We start from the raw sequence: 6,183 nt of genomic DNA on the forward strand, positions 1-6,183 counted from the left end.
TATTTGATGTTAAGTAGGAAACTACAGATATATGAAAAAAAAGTTGCAATCTAATAGCAAGGGGCATCTCCCCCCGCAGAAGACCAAAAAAACCACCCCCAAACCAAATAAAAACCAAACAACCAACCCCCCCAACCCAAAAAACCCACCCCAACCCCAAAACTATAAGAAAATGAAAACATTAATTGATTTTTTTTAAAGTCTGGAGACCTTTAACTCCTGCAATGTGAAAAGGACAAATTAAATATTCATGAATGAAGAAAGACTTTGTGGTGCTGCATTTTAAGTCTTAACACCACACTTTTAGTGCCTGCTGTCTCATTCCATGTCTCATTCTGATGTTGAGATCTGACAAGCAGCCTGAAGCTGTGACCATTTCTCTTATTTGGGTACCAGATCCCAAAACATGTGTGACATTGTTCTTTTTGCTCTGCACTTGTCCATTTTAAGGCACTGAGTGCAAGGGGGTGTCTGTGGTGTGCTTACGGTGCTGCCCAGTGTGCATGAGGAGCGTGTTCCGCACATGACCAGGAGGAAGTGCGCTGTGTGCCCACCCTTGTAAGTCCACTTCAGCTGCTGTTCATCAAGGTTTTACCTGGCAGTATGTTTCAGAGCAGCTTGTAATAGAATGAGGGCGGGGTAGAAGTCTCAATAATCTCTGCAGGTATCATTCTTTTTTTATTTTGTCTGCTTGTCCTTGAAGTGGCAGTGAGAGCAGTTCCGGTCGTTCTTGAAGGCTGAGACTGGCAGGTGGGGCGTGGTTTGAGCTGCACCAAGTAAGCCAAGGATGGGAAAAGTGACAGCATGTGTGTCATTGAAAACCATCAGGCTTGGGCATTTCTGGAGAAAGATCTGATTAATTGTATTATCAGAGTCAGTGCCAATTTGGCTTATAGTCTGAACAATTCTCTCAGCCTTTCCTTGTAGAAGAGGTGCTGCATCCCTGTGATCATTTTGTTGATCCTTTGCATTTTGGAGTATGAGTTCATTTTAAGGTAGCTGTCTGGACTGATCTTATTAATTTTATTAATGCTGTGAAAAGTGCAAATCTGTTAACCCAACTTGTTAATGGAGGAAAAGCTGCTAGGCAGCATTGGTGCAGAGAAGAACCAGTATTGTACTTGAAGAACTTGGGTGCTGGGACTTCATGCAACAGCATCATGATTTATAAACATGCATGGATTAAGGTCAGCCAGCATAGATCCACCCAGCCCACTGCGGCTCAAGGCCAGGGGCAGCCTTGGCACATATGGAGGGTGATGTGTGACCACGTTCAGTGTGGGATCCTGCAGAGCCAGCACTGGGTTCGGGACTCTGACGCTGAGAATGATCAAGTGTGATTGGGGCAGGAAGCCGTTTTTGGGTTGAACTTCAGCTGAGGGAAGTGTGTGAGGTGGGTGTTCAGGTACAAAGGGGCTGCCATCCACCAGCGCAGCCCAGGGCTGGGCAGTCTCTAGGACCCTGCCAGGTTCTGCAAAAATGTGTGTCCTCGGGGCAGACCAAAAGTCCAGCTAACAAGGGTGGGACTCCTGCTGGGTCAGAGTGTGGAATGGCATTTGGAAGCTGAGAGGCAGCTCCCTGTTAAACACTGCACCAAGGAAGGCTGCTGTAGGTGAATTCCAGAACACCTCTCTGTGAGCACAGTGGCCATCCCTCCCAATCTGCAGTTTCTGTGTAAAGCCTGGGTTTTGCTGAACATTGACCAGGTCCCTGCATGGGTGAGGAGTTTGAAGAGGACCTGGGGTCCATGGGTGCTGTGGGAATGGGAATTGGTCTCCAGAGGCCCTGTGAGCATGAGCCCAAGCTGGTGCTGCTGCACCAAAGGCACTGGGGCTGGCAGGCCCAAGGAGTCTTGGACAGAGCAAAAGGTCCCTCTCACAAGTGACACTTCTGCCACTGGATTCTTCAGATGCCGTTTTTGTTCTTTAACACATTAATTAGAAAGCTCGCTCTGGAGGCTTTCTAATAAAAATTGTTCAATTAAGAAATAAAATGCCAAATATTTAGACACTATTTTAAGAATAATACAGATATTCAAAAAAATGCACAGTGTTCTGAATGCTTTCTTTTTGGAGAGGAGGAGGGAACCGGAACAACAACAGCAGCAGCAATAAAGACCTCTTAATCATGCGAGACTCTTGGGGAAACAGCTTAGCAAAATGATAGAAAAAAAAAAGACATTTTCTCAGCGCAGCTGCTTCCTACTGTTTCTGTTGCCCTAAGGCACACGTTTCTCTAGGGCGGTGAGGTCAACTGCCATAGAAATACCCCAAAATCTTGGCAAAAACCTTGAAATACCCCAAAATCCGCAATTTGTGTATCTTTTCTGTCTACTTTGGGACTGCTGGAAGAGAAATTAACTGACAGATTTCTGTTACTTGCATAAAACTTTTGCTTTGTACTACTCTGTGGTTGAGGATTGTTAGATCTGGTTGTGTTTTTGCTGGAGTCTTTGTATCGTGCTGAGAAACACAGATTTCTCTTTGGCAAATCTGAAGCCTTAAAACCTTTAAATACAGTGACATTACTATTAGAAGATGTTTAGCTGGTGGGGCCAGTTCCTCTTCCCTCTCTGTGGGTGGACGGATGTGGATTTTTAAGGATATAGGAGGGCAAAAATCTAAACAGGTAGTTTTACACAAAGGAATTCACAAACCTTATAAGCAGACCCAGACAAGGGCAGAGGCATAAGTTGTGCTTGGAAATACTGTGTTGATGAGAAGTCCTGAGAAGGGTGATAAACCCTGCAAGAGGGAATTACTTGGTTTTTCCTTTTATTTTTGTTTGTTTGTTTTGATTTGTTTTGTTTGTTTGGGTTTTTCCTCCTTTCATCCATACTGCTAATTAAAAGTATGTGGTTTTCTTGTTCTGCTTTGTATAAAGCAAAATATTTTAATTTTCTTATTCTGCTTTTATAATAAGTCAGCTGCAAGGGAGAAGCAGAGCATTGTCAGGCATCCAATCAAGGCTCAGCCCAGAGGCACCCCTGCCTCAATTTACCTCCTTTTTCTTTTCTATGGAGATAATATACATTGTGCCCAGGTGGTCACACATCAAGCAAACCAATGTGGCACTAATTGGAGAGCAGGGCACTGTGCCCTCACGGACATTGTTGGGGGCAGGATGGTCATGTGGTGAGCTGGGGCTGGGTCCAGTTCTTTTCCTGGACTCCTCACTGGTTTTCCCAGTCCTCCCCTTGTGGTGGCCCCCAATGCCAGATTTAAAATGGTGCTGACATCTGCTGGTTGTTGTTCAGATAATAATGCAATCATTTGCTTTTCCCTTCTCTTCTGAATTAAGACAGTGCTGAATTTACTGTTACTTACTATAATTTTAGATCCGCATGAGAGTTCTTTGAACAAGCAGGGTTTTCTTAAAAACAAATCTTCAAAATACTCACTTCTTTATTAACAAGCACCGAAACCTTGAGAGTGTGTCTGTGTGCCTGTGTCTGATTCACCTCTGAAGTACACAGTTAAATGAACTCCTTGTATTGCTAGTGACAAAAATTATGGTTGTGGATTTGACTCATTTCCGTGCCAAAAATTTAATACATCCGTACATGTCCTTGATGTCAGATATGCTTCTCAACTGGAAAATTACATTCTTGGGGCAGCCCTGAGTAGGTTTTGGTAGGTATCTGCAGGAGGAAATAAATTTACATAAAGCAAGAGAGCCTTAAGCCTGTGCAGATTTGATCTTCTTGAGATTGAAGTGGCACAGAAAATAGAACTGAAGTTGCAGGAAAGTGTTAGCTTTAAACAAAAACAATTGAAAAATAAAAATCCCAAGGCGGCTGCATTCCTTCTAAATCAAAAGCAGTTCAAGTGTAATTCCCCATGTGCTGTGATGCCACCTACGGGATTTCTGTGGGGAACACAACCCTGGCCACAGCGTTTAGATTTTTAATCTTAGGGTTGAAGGTTTATTTTAAAACCACAAGAGCATGATGTCCTCCTGAGTCTGTCAAAACAAATGTTTCCCACTCTGTAGTTAGCTATTTCTGTATTGAATTTCAGGAAAGTTGAATTCCTTCTCAGAAACTTTGGTGCATTGCTGTCAGCAATTACAGACCTGAGCCCAACACCTCATATACTTCCTGCCCACAGAGGCAATTCTAAAATGCTTAGCGCATACTAGATTTGCCTTCTAAAAAAACCATCAGAGTAATACAATCTATGAAAAATCTTGTGAGTTTCTGCAGACATCACAGCAGTGATTTTGAATCTGTGAAATTCATACGTGTTTTGGAGAGCAGAGGATTTCTGTGTTAAAAGATTAGCATTTGGGAGCCATAATTAAATGCAAACTTCAAAAAATAGATCTGTAATACTAGTCCTAAACTGCAGACATGTGACCTGAATGTTAAACATTCAAAATAGAAGCATCTGGGTTATGGCTGTGAGTCTTTTACTAACCTGTATATTTTGGGCAAGACCTTTCATTCCACAACAGAGAAAGGCTGTAATATATGAGCGAAGATAGGTACTCTTCAAGAATAAGTAGTAATGGAATGCATTTTCAACTCACTTGATTCTTTCCAGACACAGAACTGTTGTCACTAAATTGTGGGTTGAATTGGCCAAGTAAAGCACAGAGCTGTCATTCAAGCCAGGCGGCTGCTGGATGTTGAGTAACCACTTTTATCCCAATTGGGAAGGACTGAACAAATTCAACCCTCTTGCTCAAGTGAGTCCTGGTTTTTTCCAAGTACCTGCCTGGGGGATGCAGCCCAGTGCTGTGGGATGGCTGCAGGTGGGTTGGATACACAAAGGAAAACATTTCAAAGTTATTTCATATTTATTATGAGTAGATGTAAGAAGATTTTTTTTTTTTCTCAGTGAGAACAAGCAGGCATTGAAATAATTTTTTCAGGGCAGAAAGTTGTGGATTCACCTACACTGGACACTTTTAAGGTTGAGCTGGACTGGGTTATGGACCATCTTTACACTGTGCTTTTGCCAGGTAAGGTTGGACCAGATGATGCCTGAGATTTCTTCCAGCCTGGTATTCTGTGATTCTGTGATTACGTGTTGGAATGCAGTGGAACTGTTGATCTAGAATTAACTTGCAGAGAAAAAATACCTCATGGAATTCAAATCCAAACACTGGAAATGACCACATTTTAAATATGCAAGGTAAGTGAGGAGACCAGCAAAGTGGTTAGCATGTATGGTGGTGCTTTTCAGCTATGCCCAGAGCCATGTCCCATCATGTGTTGACTATCTTCAAGGGTGGAAAATACCTTTGTCCTCTCTGGGCAACCTGTGCTAACCTCTGTTTTAACCAATCTCATAGTAAAAGTGATGTTCAGGTGAAGTTTGAGGTTTCTCATTTGTGTCCACTGCCTCTTGTCCTGCCAGCAGGGTCTGCTTTTCCTAACACTTCTAGATAATTAATGAGGTCTTGGAAAATGACATCTGCCAATAACATGGTGAAAAGTCTCCTGCAGCAGGCAGTAAAAATGTATCGAAGATTAGCAGCAGCTGCACAGCCATTTACTATGAATAAATGTTCCTGCTGTGTTCTGGTAGGAAGCTTCTGTGCTGTTAAAAATAAGAGCATCAAAGGATGGCACAGTTGCTACATCCACGCTGCCAATGCCTTTTTCTTCACCTGGAACAGTTCATGGCTAATGGACAGCACTGGTGTACACAGGAAACTTGGGTGAACTATTCAGTTTGGGAAACTTGGGACTGAGAACAAGGACTGAAAAAATTTTATTGCGGAGTGTGGTGCAATTATGTTAACAGTAATGTGCTTATAATTGCATGTATTTGTTATTTATTTACTCATTGAGTGTGAGTGTGCTGCTTCTGAGTACGTAACAGAAAATGAACACAAGGTGTGATGGATCATGGGTCATGAATCACAGCAAGAAGGGCCACAGTAATGGTTAACAGTCTGTGTTTCTGTACTGCGCACGCCCTTGATGCAGCAACAATGATGTGAAAAGTTCAAAGAGCATTTCCAAGGCTGGCCCTTGGTCACGCCTATGTTTGCCTCTGAAGTTTTTTAAACAGTTGCCAAGAGAAACTTCTCCACATGAACATAACAGATGCTGTTACCGGATTGTAATCAAGCCTTTGCATATTTTTGAGTGTGCTTAAATTTGACTACAAAGCCTCTCAGAATAATGAAATGCATCTCAGTTCCACATATCACTGTTTTACAATCTGGACT

Source organism: Passer montanus, unplaced genomic scaffold, assembly GCF_014805655.1.
Source record: "Passer montanus isolate IOZ18808 unplaced genomic scaffold, ASM1480565v1 scaffold26, whole genome shotgun sequence".
Taxonomy (NCBI): Eukaryota; Metazoa; Chordata; class Aves; order Passeriformes; family Passeridae; genus Passer; species Passer montanus.